Raw genomic sequence first — 20,088 nt, 5'->3', positions numbered from 1 at the left:
GGCCTTGCATTTTACTGCCAGTTTTGGTACATACTGAATACTGACTATCACTTTGTTAAAGGAAAGCTGCTACTAGATTTATTTCACTTCGGTGGGTTTCCAGCCATGTACAGCGTGTTAACCCTTTCACTGACATTCCCTGTGCTCCACTGTGTACACTCAGGTGGCCAGACCGTTTTTGCTATTTTTTTCCTTTGCTCTTTTATTTTTCACTTGGAGCCCTTTCACATTGACAGCGCAGCTGCATTAGTGATAAAGTGCCACATTCTTTAGCGGCCCTTTACCATCTTTGAGGTGCTTTTAACCATGTAAATTGCACACTCACATCAGTCCCTACCCTCAAGGAGCCCACAATCAAAGGTCCCCATTCATATACTAGGGTCAATTTTGGACAGAAGCCAACTAACCTACCTGCGTGTCTTTGTAGTGTGGGAGGAAACCGGAGTACCCGGAGGAAACCCACGCAGGCACGGGGAGAACATGCAAACTCCAGGCAGGTAGTGTCGTGGTTGGGAGTATGAATCCACTGACCCTTCTTACTGCTAGGTGAGAGTGCTAACCACTACACCACTGTGCCACCCTCTCTAGCAGCCGAATAGTGTTAAAAGCGCCACTGCCAAAGTGCTTTGCAGGTGCTTCAGTGACACTGCCCATTGATTACAATGGGCAGGGGTGCTTAAGGAGCGGTGTATACACCGCTCCTTAAGCTCCCTGAAGATGCTGCTTGCAGGACTTTAAGCAGCGCCCTGTTCCAGTATGAAAGCCCTTTGTAACTTTTTTTAAATTGCCACTTTTTGCAACATGGTGAGAACCTGAATAGATGCAAAAGAGTAAATATCCAAATTTCTCAATCCTGGTTTTCATTTTTTTTTTTTTATTTATTTTTTTTCCTTACAGCTTTCAGAATTTGTGAAAGACCCCCAAAACCATATATCATTTCAGAAAATATTACCTCTAGAATAAAAAGGTGCTACTGATTTTATTATTTATTTAGACCCTGCGGTATTTGCGCAAATGTTTATCAAACCAATATATTTGCAAAAATGCACTAAAACCATTAGCAGATAAAATGCAGCTAATTTTTCAAAATCCCCACCAATTCCTTACTAAATATAAAAGTTTAACCTGTATGAAGTTAATAAATACATATTTGTAAATTTTAAATTGTGCCTTTTTTGAAAATGGTGAAAATCAAACATACCTAAAATCTGGAGGTTTTCATTTCTCACTTACAGCTTTCAAAGTTTGTAAAAGACCCCCCAACTGTATTTTCGGAAAGTACCGCATTTATCAGCGTATAACACACCCCCCCCCCCCCCCCCCCTTAAAATCAGGGGAAAATGGTTAAAATTTAACGTACACAAAAATGTAAATGTACAAGTTTCTCTAAAAATCTGAAGTTTTTTAAATTATTTTTTTTCCCTTTTTACAGTATTCAGAATTGCGCTAAAATCATGGCCCACAAAAACACAACATAACTTACAAAATTCCTGCTAAATTGCTACTAAAACATCGTTCACATATTGCATACAAGTGTACGCCCATGGAGGCCCATGTTTACCCACACAGAGATGCACCGGTTTTCTGTGCATCCCTGTACAGGAAGTCCCATTTATGTCAATTGGGATGCAATGGCTGCACAGGCAAAGCTGTGGTTCCCAATCTGACATCCGTGTGGGTACATGACCCTGAACACAGTGTGAGCGCAGGGACATACATGGATGTAAAATTGGGAGCAACGGCTCCGTTCATGCAGTTGATGCATTCCTAATGATATCAATGGGAAGGCCTGCGCCTGCACGGAGATGCATGGGACACCTGTGCATCCCTGTAAAGGAACGCTGTATGTGTATGCCCTGTGTGAACATGGACTTGGGTCCCTTTCACACAAGCACACCAATTGGGTCTGCCTGTCCGTTTTTTTTATTTTTTTTTTTTTTTTTTTTTTTTTTACAGGCGAGCCCAATCGGACCACCTGTTCTTTATGGAGAGGCTGATGTAAATGGACATGCCCATTTACACCCGTCTGCATCCAGTGCAGTCTGCTGTAAACAGATGGACATGCATTCCATTCCACATCCATCTGGCAGATTGGATGGCATCCGATTGAACAGGACAGACGGTCCCTTTCCATCTGACCACCCCATAGAGCACAGCGGGCTGTGTCCATGTCCTCTGCATCAACGGAGTGGACAAGGACCTGCCGCCCGCCTGCTCAGCAGTGATCAGCAGGTGGATCTGCTTGACGCAGTCCTCCATGTGAAATGGGTCTTGGCAGGAGAGTGACAGTCCATTGGGGGCGCTGGCCCGCTGCAGTTTGAATGAGATTTATTTATTTTTTCAAGCCACATGATTAGAGCCTGAGGCTCTAATTGGCTTGAAAAAGGTTTAGCTTGGACTGATGCAAAGGGTACACCACACCCTCATGGATATCATGCAAGTCTTGAAACGTAAGTGGGCTAATTGGTTGCTTAATCAGATATAACCTGTGTTTCGAGGGCTTCGGTTTTGGTTTCACCATTTGAGTTCATTAGACGATTGGGTAACTCCGGAAGACCCAGTATTCAATTATTTTGGAAGATTCCTGTCTAGCGCATACCTTCTATGTAATCATTCAACTTATTTTGCAACAATGTTGCTTTACTCGGTTTCTTTTCATTCCAAATTGCGGAATTTTATTTCTTAATGATCTTTGGAGAGCTGTTTACCTGTACAATCATATGTTGGTTTTTGAATGTACACTCTTCTCTCCATGCATTTATATTTTTGTACTTGCTCAAATACATTAATAAAAACATTTGTAAAAGAGAGGTTGGGCTCGGGGTGCAGAGCATTGCACCCCGAACCCACCCACTTGTGACAATAGCGAATTAATATTTGCTATTGTCTTCTGGCTTCTCCACCTGGCCAATCAGGACTGATCAGGTTGAGGTCCAGAGCTGAGGAAGCTGTGTAGGGGGTCAGTGTGTGTGTGGGGGGGGGGGGGGGGGGGGGCGGCGGCTGTCATCGGCTGAGTGTAGGCGGACCTGGGTTGTCACCCCACCCCCCCAAAAAAATTGGCACCAGCTACCACTGGGTCTTACTATGTTTGTTTTTGCGGGGGGTGGCGGTGGTGTCTTTGACATATCAGAGGTTTAAACAGACCCTCCTATATCTTTTTCTGTCAAAAAAAGGGACTGAAGATGGTCCCCTTCACTGTAGCCATTTACTAGATTGAATAAGGTATCTGTACTGTATAGAGATTCCTAATTCGTTCATAAAATGACAGTCTTGACACTTGCGGTTACTCTATATCAGTGGGGGCATATAGTAGCGATCACTGCATATGCCCTCTAGTATGAGGGGCTTGGTAAACACGAGTTTATCAAGCCCCAACTTCACCCGCTCTGCCCTGCCACCTGCCCCCCTTCCATGATCCCCAACCTGGCAGCTCGACGGGAGGGGAAGGAGGGATGTGCTCTGAGCAGGGATGGATTGGGGGTGCGGGGGCAGTTGGTGATCTGGTGAGGGGGTTGCATCTGGGCTCCCCTCCCCCCCAAAGTCCCATGCAGCACCAGAAGCCAGTGGGAGTGGAAGAGGAGGGATGCCAACTAATGATGGCTGCAGGGGGTCTGGTTTGGGGGGGGGGGGGATAATCATTGCTGGGGGTGGAGATAGGGGAGGAGTGGGGAGGTTTAGTTGAATCTTGGAGGCGGAGAGACGGGTCATAGGAATGTGGCGGTGGGATCATTATTTAGGTTAACACTGATCAGCCGGATGTAATTCACTGATCAGAGTTATAGAATTGTTCAGCAGAGTCTGCTTAACAGTTCTGCTATAAGTTTATGATCATTGAAGTGTCCATGAGCTTATAGAAGAGGGGGTCATGAGGTCCATACACTGTACAGACTTGGCCTGTAGGTCTGTATGGCATACCGACCTGGCAGTGAAAGGGTTAAAGTATCATTTTTACATTGTCCCTTCTATTTCTATATGTGAATGATGTAATTTTATTAACCTCTTCCCGTCCGACCTATAGCCGAATGACGGCTATAGAGCAGGTGCTTTCGTCCGGGAGGCCGTCCCTGGGCGTCCTGGTGTTTACTTCCGCAATGCGCACCGCCGTGGGCGCGCATCGGGGAAGTTCTGTTTGCCGTGTCCCCCGGAGACAGGCAAATACAGATCGCTGTAAACGGCCAATCACAGCGGCCGTTTACAGCGCGATCGGCGTGTCCAATGTGAGATGATCTCATATGTAAACATATAAGATCATCTCTCAGGGCCGCTCTCCCTCCTCACACAGACAGCGTGTGAGAGGGGAGAAATGAACAGCTGCAGCGGCCGTAAGTGGGGGAAAATAAATAAAAGAAAAAAGTGCCATCCTACCCCAGTGCCATCTGTCATCAGTGCCACATAGTGCCATCTGTCAGTGCCATGTATCAGTGCCATTTGTCGTCAGTGTCACGTGCCATCTGTTGTCAGTGATGCCACTTATCAGTGCCATCTGTCATCAGTGCCATCTGTCATCAGTGTCACGTGTCATTGGTGCCACGTATTAGTGCCATGTGTCATCGGTGCCACGTGTCATCAGTGCCACATATTAGTGCCATCTGTCACCAGTGCCACGTATAAGTGTCGTCATTGACACGTATCAATGCCATCTGTCACGTGTCATTGTCCTGGTGCTCCAGGGCCTTCAAAAGTGCAATAGGTAGTCAACAAGTTAGATGTGTAATTTATGCTCCTAGAACACCTGATGGCGCTCCCTGCATGTTGGGCCTCTCTATGTGGCCAGGCTGTGAAAAAGTCCCACACGTGGTATTGTAATACTCAGGAGGAGTAGCAGGATTTCTTTGGGGGTGTCACTTGTGGTATACACATGCCATGTGAGAGAAATTACAGAAATTACAATGACAATTTTGTGGAAAAAAAAATGAAAAATCTTAATTTTTAAAAAAATGACAACATCAAAAAGCTCACCATGCCACTTACCAAATACCTTGGAATGTCTACTTTCCAAAAATGGGTCATTTGTGGGGTATTTGTACTTTCCTGACTTGTTTGGGTCACAAGAAGCGAGATAGGCCACCAGTACATCAAATGTGATCAATTTTGTGCGATTCGCACCACAGTTTGTAGACTCTCTAACTTTCACAAAGACCAAATAATATCCACTAATTTGGGTTATTTTTACCAAAGATATGTAGCAGTATAAATTGTGGCCAAAATTTATGAAGAAAAATTAATAATTTGCATAATTTTGTCACAGAAACAAAGAAATATGCATTTTTTTTCAAAATTTTCAGTCTTTTTTCATTTATAGCGCAAAAAATAAAAACCCCAGAGGTGATCAAATACCACCAAAAGAAAGCTCTATTTGTGGGAAAAAAAGGACAAAAAATTCATTTGGGTACAGTGTTGCATGACTGAGTAATTGTCATTCAAAGTGTGAGAGCACCGAAAGCTGAAAATTGGTCTGGGCAGGAAGGGTGTTTAAGTGCCCAGTAAGCAAGTGGTTAATGAAACTCCTTGATATACAGCTGTCACATGACAGCTGTATAGGGTTGTACACGTATAATATACTTTCTTTCAAATATAGAAAGCATATTATAGTGCACTGCTGTGCTGCTGACCGATTCTGCAGCTGTCGTTTCTCAGTGTAGGGAGGGACAGTTTGGTGTTTGGAGCAGGGACAGCCTGCAATTCACTAGCTACTAGCTAGCTACTATTAGGTCCAAAAAGGTCCTTTTTAAGGACTGGTATAGGTGTACTATTTGGGGTGTTCTCTATTAGAGGTTGACCGATATATCGGCCGATATTTGGCCGTTTTTATGAAATCGGCATCGGCCGATTATTGTGCATACCATGCCGATTTGCGGGTAACACTATACCCGGCCGCCTGCAGTACAGACCTGTGTCCCCGCTGCAGCAGCATGTAAAATTAATCCTCGATCCTTCACCCGTGCGGCTGGCCACTATAGAGTGGAAGGAGAAAGTTTCACTGGCACCGCACTACCCCGCCCCTCCCTTCCCCAGGCAGTAGCAGAGGAACGTCATTAGCATATCACAAGCCTCCGCAGGAGATCGTAGCCAGCACTAGCTAAGATCCTCTTCCTTCCCTGCGGAGGCGGAGCCTGCTTCTATCTCACTATGTGATTGGCTGGTCAGCTCATCAGGGCTAGGTGCATGCTATCGGGTCACGTGCGTGCAGATAGATGCCAGCGTGTATGCACGGTAAGTCACAAAAATGGAGTATGCTACTGTGCCTCCTTGCAGACTTTATTTAATATCCTTTTAAAGTGAAACCTGGCATTTAGAAAATGGATGATCCTCCTCCACAGCCACCTCTCTGTACCCCCCCCCCCCCCACAGCCGCCTCTCTGTACCTCCCTCCACAGCCGCCTCTCTGTACCCCCCCTCCTCCACAGTCACCTCTCTGTATCACCCCCTCCTCCACAGTCACCTCTCTGTATCACCCCCTCCTCCACAGTCACCTCTCTGTATCACCCCCTCCTCCACAGCCACCTCTCTGTACCACCCCCTCCTCCACAGCCACCTCTCTGTACCACCCCCTCCTCCACAGCCGCCTCTCTGTACCCCCCCCTCCTCCACAGCCTCCTCTCTGTACCCCCCCTCCTCCACAGCCGCCTCTCTGTACCCCCCCTCCTCCACAGTCGCCTCTCTGTACCCCCCCTCCTCCAAAGTCGCCTCTCTGTACCCCCCCTCCTCCACAGTCGCCTCTCTGTACCCCCCCTCCTCCACAGTCGCCTCTCTGTACCCCCCCTCCTCCACAGTCGCCTCTCTGTACCCCCCCTCCTCCACAGCCGCCTCTCTGTACCCCCACCTCCACAGCCGCCTCTCTGTACCCCAGTGGAGGTGCATCCATAAGGGGCACACAGGCGCTGGCGCCTCTCTCCTGTCACATCTCTATCACAATAAGTTCATGCATGGCATTTTTTTTTTGAAGCACCCGATTAGAGCCATAGGCTCTAATAGGCATCCAAAAAAAGGTGCTGAGCGCTCGCTGTTCACTCAGCGCTGTATTAGGAAACCGAATCATTCACTTTCCTAACCCTGAACCGCCTCTCAGCCAATCAGATGCTCGGGTCTGTTACCTGTCACCTAATTGGCTGAAACGACAGTCACTTTGATTGGACGCCTATACAGAGGACAGGAGAAGACATTGAGGATTGTGGAGCACACCGCCGCTGTGACCCACTGCCTTACCGAGACAAGGTAAGTGCAGGGCGGTTGGGGGATGCACACTGGCAGCATTTGATGGGGCACAGTGGCTGCGTTTGGGGTTTTTTTTTTCAGTTTGCGCCCCCAAAAAATGTTTGAGCACCAGCCGCCACTGCTGTGCCCTCCTTTAAAATGACTAAGATTGTAATTTTAAATTTTTTAATAATTAGTTTGATGATGGCTGAAAAGAAATCAAACCCAGTATGGCAGTATTTCAGTGAGCCAACATCAGGGAAGGGCAAGTGCAATATCTGCCAGAAATTGCTGAGCATGGGAGCAGAAAAAGGAAAGGCTAAAAATACCACAAATATGTGGAATCATCTGAAAGTCCACCACCTCCAAGCTTATAAAGACGCACAGAGGGAGAAAGAAGATGCAGCTTCTTCTTCTGCCAACTTTCAGCCCACTGTAGTACAGATGTTTGATTCTAAAAGAAAATGGCAAAATACTGATCCCCGGTCCAAGAAAATTGATACCCTAATCACAGAAATGATTGCCACAGACAACCAGCCCTTTACAGTTGTTGCAGATATTGGCTTCCAGTGCTTGCTGGCAACCATAGAACCAAGATATTCAATCAAAAGTGAAAAATACTACCGCACAGACATGCTGGACAGTGTGTACAAGAAGGTTACACAGCAGATTAAGACACTAATTACAACAGAAAATGCTGGACCCTATTTGTGCTTCACAACAGACTGTTGGTCTGGTGAAGCAGAATCACTTATGAGCCTAACATGTCATTTTATAGACAGTAACTGGGAAAGGAAACAGGTAATTCTAAATGTCAAGGCCATGTCTGGCTCCCATACTGGGGACTATATCAGGGAGATGTTCCTTAGCATGCTTAATGATTGGGGCATCAACCAAGACAGAGTGGTGCTTGTGCTGCGAGACAGTGGTGCCAACATGATTAAAGGCCTCAGACTGGCAGATATACCAGACTTAAGCTGCAGTGCACACACATTACAGCTTGTGGTGAAAGAGGGCATCAGCAGTCAGCGAGTAGTGGGGGACATCATTGCCAAATTAAAGACTTGTGCTACACACTTTAGCCACTCTGTGCTTGCAAAGCAGCGTCTTGGAGCCATCCAAAAAGATCTTGGCCTCCCCCAGCACAGCATCATTCAGGATGTTCCCACCCGCTGGAACTCCACATTACATATTTTGCAGAGGATGCTGGAGCAGAAGCGTGCCCTGAATCTCTATGTAGCAGAGCATGGCAAGTTTACCACACCTCCAGCAGAACAATGGGATATCATCTCAAATTTGATAGATACACTGGGCCCTATTGAGGAAATGACTTTGGATATCAGCAAGGCAGAGGCCTCCATCTCCTGCATCATCCCATGCATTGCTGTACTGAAGATGGTGCTTCAGGCAGAGGGTCACACCACAAGGGGATCAAAACACTTCGGGAAACCATGTGGCAAAGCTTGGAGAGACGATTCACAAAGATTGAAGATACCAAATGTTTGGTGCTGGCAACACTGCTTGATCCTCGGTACAAGGCTCATGTATTTGCAGGGGACACACTGAGCAAAGCAAAAACTTGGCTGCAAGAAGAGAATGATATTGTGTCCGAACAAAAAAGAGCCACCAGTGGAGATGAATGACCAGAACCAAAACGGACCAGGACAAGGGTAGAAGAGAAGGAGGAATCCAGTCCCTCTGGTCTTCTGGAGAAAATGTATGCGAACATTTTGGGGGCTCATGGAACTCCTGCTGAAGAGAGTGATGAGCACTTAATTTCTGAGCAGTTGGAAAAGTACCTCCGAGAGCCACTGATAGACAGACGGACTGGTCTGCCACTGGAATGGTGGAAACAGAATGCATCCTGCCTGTGTCACCTTGCACCACTGGTAAGAAAATTTCTCTGTCCACCTGCCTCTTCTGTTCCCAGTGAAAGAGTGTTCAGTGAGATTGGGATCATTTATGACAAGAAGAGGAGCAGGCTCACAGGAGAAAATGCAGAGAGACTGTGTTTCCTGAACTACAACCTGAAGCTCTTAAATTGGGAGTACCAAGAGAACTTTTAGGTGATGGATGTGAGTGAAGAAAAGAATCGGTAACTGGAACTGAAGCAAAAAGCCTAAAACGAAAGAAAATTTGCACTTTTCTATTGTTTACTATCTATTCTGTTGATTACGTTGATTTCTTTCAAACGTTTTGATTACCTCACCTGTTTTTGTGTATTTTTAAGATACATAGTTATGTTTTTATCTAACTGACATACATGTGCACTGACTGGAGGCTTGTGTACTTCTGTTTAATAAATGGTTAATTTAACCACTTAAGGACCAGGCCTCTTTTTCAGATTTGGTGTTTTCATGTTTAAAACTGTTTTTTTTGCTAGAAAATTACTTAGAACTCCCAAACATTTTATATTGTTTTTTTTCTAACACCCTAGAGAATAAAATGGCGGTCATTGAAATACTTTTTTTTACACCGTATTTGCGCAGCGGTCTTACAAGCGCACTTTTTTTTGAAAAAATGCATTTTTTTGAATAAAAAAATAAGACAACAGTAAAATTAGCACAATTTTTTTTTATATTGTGAAAGATAATGGTATGCCAAGTAAATTGATACCCAACATGTCACGCTTCAAAATTGCGCCCGCTCGTGGAATGGCGTCAAACTTTTAGCCTCAAAAATCTCCATAAGCGACATTTAAAAAATTCTACAGGTTACATTTTTTGCGTTACAGAGGGGGTCTAGGGCTAGAATTATTGCTCTCGCTCTACCGATCGCGGCGATACCTCACATGTGTGGTTTGACCACCGTTTTCATATGCGGGCGCTACTCACGTATGCGCCCGCTTCTGTGCGCAAGCTCGTCGTGACGGGGTGTTTTTAAAAAATTTTTTTTTTTTCTTCTTATTTATTTTAATTGATTTTATTTATTTTTACACTGTTTTTTAAAAAAAAATAAAATGGATCACTTTTATTCCTATTACAAGGAATGTAAACATCCCTTGTAATAGAAAAAAGCATGACAGGTCCTCTTAAATATGAGATCTGGGGTCAAAAAGTCCTCAGATCTCATATTTGGGCTAAAATGCAAAAAAATAAATAAAAAAAAAGAAAATCTGACATTTAAAAAAAAATATACCTTTAAGAGGTATGGGCGGAAGTGACGTTTTGACGTCGCTTCCGCCCTGCTATGGTATAGAGACGAGTGGGGGCCATCTTAGCCTCACTTGTCTCTATGCCCAGCAGATGGAAGGACCCGATCGCCTCCGCCGCTACCGACGGCTCCGGTAAGCGGCGGAAGGTGCGGGAGGGCGGCGGGAGGGGGGGGGAGCACCTCTCCCGCCGCGAGATCACCGCATACGTGAGTAGCGCCCGCATATGAAAACGGTGGTCAAACCACACATGTGAGGTATCGCCGCGATCGGTAGAGCGAGAGCAATAATTCTAGCCCTAGACCTCCTCTGTAACGCAAAAAATGCAACCTGTAGAATTTTTTAAATGTCGCTTATGGAGATTTTTGAGGCTAAAAGTTTGACGCCATTCCACGAGCGGGCGCAATTTTGAAGCGTGACATGTTGGGTATCAATTTACTTGGCATACCATTATCTTTCACAATATAAAAAAAAATTGTGCTAATTTTACTGTTGTCTTATTTTTTTATTCAAAAAAGTGCATTTTTTAAAAAAAAAAGTGCGCTTGTAAGACCGCTGTGCAAATACGGTGTAAAAAAAAAGTATTTCAATGACCGCCATTTTATTCTCTAGGGTGTTAGAAAAAAAACAATATAAAATGTTTGGGAGTTCTAAGTAATCCGCCGCGGAGACCACCATTATCGTACAGAGGACCGCCGCCTGAAGAGATGGACACCTCGGTTGTGGCAGCAGCTGCTGCCGTTACCGAGATATCCCTCTTCAAAAAAATCACGTACATCCCCGGTGGGCGGTCCGCAAGTGGTTAAGCAATTTTCTGTATCCCTTCTTTATTATTTAACTAAACTGTTAGATTTAATGAAATAAAGGAAGGAAAAATAAAAAATCGGCTGCAAAAATCGGCATCATATATCGGCCATCGGCTGCCCCGATTTTCTAAATATCGGCATTGGCATCGGCCAAAGAAAAACCCATATCGGTCGACCTCTACTCTCTATCTCGGTGCTAGTGTCAGTGCTCTCTATGTCGGTGCTGGTGTCAGTGCTCTCTATCTCGGTGATGGTGTCAGTGCTCAGTCTCTATCAAGGTGCTGGTGTCAGTGCTCAGTCTCTATTGCGGTGCTGGGTTCAGACAGTGAGGGAGATAGCAGCGGAGAAGCCAATCAGCAGGCAGTGCCAGCACCATGGCTGAGTATCAGCACTGGACTGGCACCTCCGGACCACCGCAGTGGAGCCCTGCATAGGTGGGGGTGAGGGCCGGGCAGAGGAAGGGGCTCAAGCACAGGTTGGCACACTGGCACAGGACTGCGCTGCCCTGACTGTGGCACTGATCCTCTCCTGCACCCCCTTCATAGCCTGCCCTGACCTTGCCTCTCCTCCATGGCCTTCATGCGCTCCTGAATTGTCAAAATTTCACAGATAAAAAAGAATGCTTGTCATTGTCGATCCCAGATTCACTTAATACTTTTGTTACGTCCGTGTCCATGTTGTGGGACTATGTGTGCACAGCTAGTAAGTATTTTGTGGCTGAAAATATGACCTGGAGGTCTTTAAGGTTCGCCTGCCATTAAAGTGAATGGGGTTCGCAAACTTTTGGCCGGGTTCGCATTTGCGAAACGTCCCGTCGGAAGTTCGTCCATCGCTATTAATAACTTCTATAAAAAAAAAAAAAATCTATCGGTAATAACTAGAAGTTCGACTAATTTTTCAAAAGTGTGTTTGTTTTATTTAACCATTTTTTACACTTTCTTTGTGAAATGGTAGGGGTACTTTTGTACCCCCTTACCATTTCAAACAGGGGGGGGGCCGGGATCTGGGGGTCCCCTTGTTAAAGGGGGCTTCCAGATTCTGATAAGCCCCCCGCCCGCAGACCTCCACAACCACCGGCCAGGGTTGTGGGGATGAGGCCCTTGTCCTCATCAACATGGGGACAAGGTGCTTTGAGGGGTCACAGACCCCCAAAGCATCCTCCCAATGTTGAGGGCATGTGGCCTGGTACGGTTCAGGAGGGAGGGGGGCCACTCTCTCGTCCCCCCCTCTTTTCCTGCGGCCTGCCAGGTTGCGTGCTCGGATAAAGGGTCTGGTATGGATTTTTAGGGGGAACCCCACGTCAATTTTTTTTTAAATTTGACGCGGGGTTCCCCTTAATATCCATACCAGACCTGAAGGGTCTGGTAATTGAATTTGGGGGACCCCCACGCTTTTTTTTTTTAATTTTTTTTTTTTTTTATCAATGACTTTCAATGAGTGTTCTCTGTATTACGGGAGCCGACAATTCATTATAGCTGCGAGTGATTTTAAAGGACTTTTTTTCCTGCATAAATTACACTTTGTACAGGGACAGTTCTAAGCACGGGAAACATGCGCCCCTTCACAGGCATACTATAGACACCCCCCCCCTACGAAATTTAAAGGAATATTACACTTTTATTGTTTCACTTTAATCATTATTAAAATCACTGCTCCCGAAAAAACGGCCGTTTTTAAAACTTTTTTTTGCATTGATCCATGTCCCCTGGGGCAGGACCCAGGTCCCCAAACACTTTTTAGGACAGTAACTTGCAAATTAGCCTTTAAAATGAGCACTTTAGATTTTGAACGTTGGAGTCCCATAGACTTTAATAGGGTTCTAAAGTATGCTATATACTAGCTCCGTCGAATCTTCTTTATACATTCGACAGACACCATAAGCCTTCAAAGACAGATTCGACCGTGATTCATGTGGATTTTCGGACGAATGCAATTTTTGAACGAAAAACGAAATAAATAAAAACGAATTTCGGGAGTAACTAAATAAATTAAGTTTTCAGACGAAAACGAAATTCCGAAACGAAATATTTTACTCTGCACATGTCTACTGTTTGACGTACTTAGTCCGTCATACAATCCGTCGTACTTTCCACTGAACGGACTTGACCACACACGGATGCACAAACAGTCCGTCGAAAGCTTGCGCAATGACGTGTACAGCACGTACGATGGGACTAGAAATAGGAAGTCCAAGACACAGCAAAGCACCCTTCCGCCGTGTAAATCCTTTCTGGGCATGCGCCATTCTTAGTCAGTCGAACTAGCATACCGACGACCGTATTGTCCGCTGAAACCAAAGTACGACGGACAGATTTTTGGAAAATCCGAAATTCTTAGTACTCCGGACTGCACGCTGAAAAAGTCCGCTGAAGCCCACACACGAGCGGATTGTCCGCTGAAATGTGTTTCAACGGACTAAGTACGTCAAACAGTTCGACCGTGTGTACATGGCATTATTTATGCTATTGTGTAACCGGTACTTTCTCAGAATCTGTGCTACATTTTCCACCATGTCAGCAAATATCTCCACACCCCAAGCATACTAACTTGCACAATGCTTTGTCTGACCACCAGAGGGAGGGAATATACGGTGGACGATGTTAAAACCGAAGCATGGGTGTGATTATTGCATAGTTCTATTAGGATAGCTTAAACCAAGGTAAGTATGCATAGCTCTTACCTCCTGGGACCAATGTGGAAGGTCACAATCACTGTAGTAGTAGTAGTAGTAGTAGTAGGTGCTGCTACAGTGATCATGCAATCTCCTGGGTTGAGGGCCAAGTGGCAACCCTTCTGTATTTAGACCTTGCTCAGCCCTGACACTATTCACAGAATGCCTTGTATTTTTTCAGTAATGGGCAGCATTCTCTGATTAAATGAGTTAAAGCAGTAATGTCACAATCTCTATCTCATCCAATCAGAGAATGCCCTGTACATATTGAAGAAAAATTATGAGGTGGTTTTGTGCAACCCTTCACCCCCCCCCCCCCCAAACAATTCCCCGTGGTCCCTATCCAGAAGAGAAGCCGGCGCAGGACCTGGAATATTACATGCTGATTTACTACATTGATTGTTGCCTTCCCTAGCGAGCCATCAGGTATGAGCAGGGCTGGACGGGCCTGCCGGGAAATTTCCCAGCAGGCCGCCTGCCCTGGGGCCGCTTTGAGCGGTGGCTGCAGCGCTCCCCTCCCTCTGTCCTCCGGCTCTTGTATGTCACGCAGCTGGGTCTGTGTGTGCAAGGTCCAAACCCTCTAGACCGGCTGTTTTTTATTCCCAGTCCAGCCCTGGGTATGAGGGATGCATATTAACATTGGTCCAAGCAGGAACATACTCAAAAGGGGACGTTCTGCTTGTTTGCATCCGCCCTTTTTTTTGTTTTGTTTTTGTTTTTTCAGTGTTGCACAAGGTTGTTCTGCGGTCCAAAGCTTCTATACTCCCTAATGTGATCTTTTCCTTCCGTTTTTACAAGTGTATTGCTCTTCCTTCACCATGTCCTGCTCTGAAAGATCCAAAGGCAATTTCTCTCTATTGTCTTGATACCTGTAGGTAGAGTATGCAACAGTGGCAGCCCCGTCAGTAAGGACCGCCACTACACACTCCGACGTTTTCCTGGCAAGTTAAAAAATTCTGTTCTGTAGGTTCCTTGTGGATAGAGTAGGGAGGGTTAAAATGGTTTGAAACCCCTGTTGGGTGTTGTGTGTGTGTTGTTTCCCCCCCCCCCCCTTTCATCTTCCAGGGCAGCTACTTGAGAGATGATTGGCTACAGGGGACACAATTTTAAAGGGCCCCTCCCCAGGGCCGTCTTTAATATGGTTTGGGCCATGGGCAAACATTTTTTTTGGGCCCCCCCCCCTCCAATGCAATTTTGCTCTTCACCCGAACATCTCAAAAAACAGACACACACATACACATGGAATTATCTAAAAAATCATGTCATGTCACCATTACATTGCAGACATTTTCACATTATAGTGCCCCTTTACACATCACAGCACCCTCATTACATTGCATCCATTGTCACATCACACATTCACATGTAGGTGTTTTGGCAGCCCATACATTTGATTGGGCTGCCATGCCTGTGTTTCCTGCAGAAAAAGAGACGCATGCAGCATTTTAAAATTGCAGTGGCCTTGAAATCCATTCTGCTTTTGCACCATGCGACTTACCTTCAGTTCCTGCACACACAAATGCACTGCGTTTTTAAAAGCGTGGCCTAACCATCTAAAATGCAGCAAGTTTACAGGTGCAGGAACTGCATGTAAGTCACATGGTGCAAAAGCAGAATGGACACAGTGCTGTATTTCATTGCTTGATGGGCATAGGTGTGTGCAGCCTATTAAATGATGCAAGAACCTTTTTTTTTGTGCAGGAAACGCAGGCATGGCAGCCCATTCAAATGAATAGGCTGCTGTGCCTGTGCAAATGTGGGCAACCAAAACACATACATGTGAACTAGCCAGGCCCAAAATAAGCCCATCAAGCAGTTAAAGCGGGAGTCCACCGGGACTCCGTGTTTTTTTTTTTTTTTTTAAAAGCCAGCAGCTACAAATACTGCAGCTGCTGACTTTTAAATAGTGACACTTACCTGTCCAGCGCGCCCGCGATGTCGGCACCCGAAGCCGATCGCTCGCTCGGCTGCCGGGTCCCGCCGCCATCTTGGGTATGGGAATCAGGAAATGGAGCCTTTCGGCTTCATTTCCCGGTTCCCTACTGCGCATGCGCGAGCCGCGCGGCGCAATCCGGACGGTCCCCGCTGCCTCTGGGAGCTGTGTGTTTCCCAGCAGGCAGCGGGGCACTTGCTGAAGGGGGCGGGCGCTTGCGGAACGGGGCGTAACGTATGCCCCGTTCCGCAGAGAGCTAGCCCGGAAGTGGGTGCAGTTACCTGGATTATCCAGGTAACTGCACCCCCCTCCCCCCTGAAAGGTGCCGATTGTGGCGCCGGAGGGGGGGGGGGATTCCGATGAGCGGAGGTCCATTTTAGGGTGGACCTCCGCTTTAAGACCCCTTTCACACTAATGCCGCGTACACACGACCGGACTTTCCGAATGAGTGGACTTGGCCACACACAATCACACCAAAGTCTGACAGATTCGAACGTGATGACGTACGCCCGGACTAGAATAAGGAAGTAACACGAATGGATTTCTCAGTCCGGCGGAGGCTGGTGGAAAAATTTAAAACATGTTTTATTTCTAAAGTCCGCTGGATTTTTGGCAAGCAAAGGTCCGATGGAGCCCACACAAGATTGAATTGTCCGACGGACTCGTTCCGTCTGACCTTTGCTGTCAAAAAGTCTGGTCGTGTGTACGCAGCATGAGGCTCTTTGCAGGCACTATAGCGCTAAAAATAGCGCCTGCAAAGCGCAATGAAACAGCAGCCCCTTTCAATCCAGTGTGAAACCCCCGAGGGCTTTCACACTGGGGCGGTGCGCTGGCAGGACGTCAGAAAAAGTCCTGTCAGCAGCTTCTTTAGGACGCATAAAGCGGCGCTGCCCTTTGAAATCAATGGGCAGCACTGGCAAAGCGCAGCTGGGGCAGTGCTTTGCAGGCGCTTTTAACCCTTTTTCAGCTACTAGCGGGGGTTAAAAGCGCCCCACTAGCGGTCGAAAAGCAACGGTGAATCACCACTAAAAATAGTGGCGTTTTACCGCCGACGCCCAGGCACTTTCAGTGTGAAAGCAGCCTAAATACAGTATGCCATGTGCTGTAAATAATGCCATGTACTCTCCTCTGAGGCCTCACTCAGCCTGGACTGCAGGTCTGGTCAGTGTTTTTAAACTTTCAGGCATGGGACAACATGGCATAGGGGGAGCCAGGGGAGGAGAAAAGACCTTACCCTGTCCTGGAAAGCTCAGCACTAATACTCAGCTCAATTCTCCACACTGCTTAGTTGTTTCACTTGACCAGCAGGCAGGCACCAGGCTTCAGTGCACTCCACTCCATACTGCAGTCCACTCCTCCTCCGATTCTCCACTCCGAGTCTGATCAGGTACACTGCACGCAGAGCAAGGGGTGGGGCCAGAGCGGCAGTGGAGCTCAAGGCCCCGCCCCTCAAATGAAAAAATACAGCACTGGCACTGTGGGCGCCGTGCGTGCCGCTGACAACATAACAGTCTCAGACTGTCTGCCAGTTTGTCTGTTTTTAGCGCTGATTTGCGGGTTTAACGGGCAGCTCTGCTTTGGGCCCCAGACGGTGGCAGGGCCCTGGGCAGCTGCCCCGTTTGCCCTGCGCTAAAGATGGCCCTGCCCCTCCCTTTCCTCTGACCCTCAGTTTTGTCCTCTGACCCTCAGTTTTGTGTTTCCAGACCCTTCAGGAGTGCACATCGAAACATTTTTTTATTTATTTTTTCATTGAACTGTGGTTGGCGGACCCACACTTGTGGTATATGGCTAGACTAAAGCCTCGTACACACTATCAGATTTTCGGCAGACAAAGCGTCAGACGTTTGACCCAAGGGCATGTGCCAGGAACTTGTCTTGCATACTAACGGTACACAATTGTTGGCCAACAAACACGAATGTGGTGACATACTACGAGGAATTTCAGCTCTTGAGCGCCACTCTTTGGGCACCTTCTGCTAATGTCGTGTCTGGTTAGCAATGATTCCGAGCATGCGTGTTTGTACTTTCAACTTTTGTGTGGTGGATTTGTGTACAGATGATATGAAAATCTGACAACAAGCCATCTACCGAAAATTTACTAGCCTGCCATCCAACTTTTTTTGGTGGAAAGTTGGACAACAATTCTCTGATGGAGCGTACAGAAGGCCAGCAGTCTGTCATCACACAAATCCCTGCCAAAAGTCTGTGCGTGCGAGGCCTTAGTGGTGGCTTTTTTCTTTTTCTAAAAGGGTTCCTTCTTTTTCCATTTGTTGTGGGTTACTTGCCGTTTTTACTTTAAAACGGTGACTCTCACTCCCCTGCGTCCTTGGTTCTGGAATACGTCCTGCCAGGGTGGACTTAGGTGAGGAGGATTGGGTGAGTGTCGGGGACAGCCGGTGATGCGGCAGTGACACAACAAAGTGAGGAACTGGCGGCAGCAGGTAAGCAGATGCTCACTAACAGGCACTGCAATGATGGATCTGAAATGACAGGTGATCTTTAAAGGTAAGGACTCCTCCTTGCAGGTAGTTAGAATCTTTAATATTTACTAACAAAATGAAGGTTTACTATTTAGAATAAGATGTCAGGTTAGTAAAACGGCGATATCGTAACCGACTCAATCATACAGTTTGTAGTGTACATAGATTTGCAAAACAATTGGATAAAGGAATATTCCTGAACTTTGTTTTGGTTACTGTGAAGTTGTATGAATGCATCAATGCAGTGCATGTTATCTCAGCTTGCAGTGCTTGGATTCATTAAAAGAGTTTACCAAAAATATAAATATTGCAGAATATACAGCATCATGCTACATAACTAGGATCCATTTCATGCTGAATAAATTAAATTGTGTCTTAAATCAAACTATCTTAAGATACATTTTTACTCCCAAAAGCATTTTATTAAAATAAATGAAATCTTTTATCTTTTTGTTAATAAAAAAAAAAATATATTATCTATCTATCCTCACTCTTTTTCTAAAACTGAGCTTGTTATATTTCCTTCTTTCACTCTGACCTCTCCTTCACCCTCCCATATCCAATCACTGGCTAAATCCTGCTGTCTTCACCTCCGCAACATCTCCAGAATTCGATCCTTCGTGACTGAAACCAAAAAGCAACTTATTCACTCCTTGATTATTTCCTGCCTTGACTACTGCAACTCTCTCATTAATGGCCTACCCTTAAGCAGGCTATCCCCCCTTCAGTCTATTATGAATGCTGCTACTAGCTACTAACATACAAGGCCATCCACAACATTGTCCCCAGCTACATCACCAACCTCATCTGGAGATATCGCCCAAATCGTCCCCTGCGCTCCTCCCAGGACCTCCTGCTTTCTAGCTCCCTCGTTACCTCCTCTCACGCTTGGATTCAAGACTTCTCCAGAGCCTCTCCCATCCTCTGGAACTCCCTGCCCCAGTCTGTCCTAACAGCCCCTACCCTGTCCACCTTTAGAAGATTCCTGAAAACTCATTTATTCAGGGAAGCCTATCCCACACCCACCTAACAACTACTGTCCCCGAGCCACCCCCATCAAATCATTCTCTGCAGCTATTACCTTTTGTACCACCACCCCCTCCCTTTAGAATGTAAGCTCTACGAGCAGGGCCCTCCTGTACCTTTTGTATTGTACTGTAATTGTGTTGTCCCCTCTATACATTGTAAAGCGCTGTGTAAACTGTTGGCGCTATATAAATCGTGTATAATAATAATAATAATTTATATCCACCCTGGCTTTCACTGTCTATTACTGTCACAAGGGATGTTACATTCCTTGTGACAGCAATAAGTGATCAGAAAGGGATAGTGTAAAAATATGTTTAAAGCGCCCCACCCCTCACGCCAAAGAAAACACCCACATGTGAGGTAGCGACGTGATCATTGGAGCAAGAGAAATAATTCTAGTGCAAGACCCCCTCTGTAACTTTAAACAGGTAACCGTAAATTTTTTTTAAAGCGTCGCCTATGGAGATTTTGAAGAACCATAGTTTGTCGCCATTCCACGAGTGTGCGCAATTTTAAAGCATGACTGTTGTATCTATTTACTCTGTGCAACATAATCTTTCACACATAAAAAAACCCCAAAAAAACTAAAAGGTAAAGTTAGCCCAGTTGTTTTGTTTCAAAATTGCGTTTTTTCAAAGATTGCTGTGCAAAAATGTGACATAAAATATTGCAATGACCACCATTTATTCTCTAGGGTCTGTCCTAAAAATGTTTGGAGGTTCTAAGTAATTTTCTAGCAACAAAAAAAACTGATATTAACTTTGTAAAAATAACAAATGTCAGAAAGGGTCTGGTCTTGTAGTTAAAGTGGAGCTCCACCCGAT

General features: G+C 45.9%; 1 pseudogene; it reads left to right on the top strand.

Moving 5' to 3' along the window:
* Positions 1–7,398: 7,398 nt before the first annotated feature.
* LOC143998013 (zinc finger BED domain-containing protein 4-like) lies at positions 7,399–9,367 on the top strand (annotated as a pseudogene).
* Positions 9,368–20,088: the final 10,721 nt, after the last annotated feature.

This window comes from Lithobates pipiens, unplaced genomic scaffold, assembly GCF_037356315.1.
Source record: "Lithobates pipiens isolate NorthernLeopardFrog02 unplaced genomic scaffold, aLitPip1_a1.2 Scaffold_19, whole genome shotgun sequence".
Taxonomy (NCBI): domain Eukaryota; kingdom Metazoa; phylum Chordata; class Amphibia; order Anura; family Ranidae; genus Lithobates; species Lithobates pipiens.
Note: the sequence above shows the minus strand (reverse complement) of the source record. Positions and strands in the feature narration are given on the sequence as shown.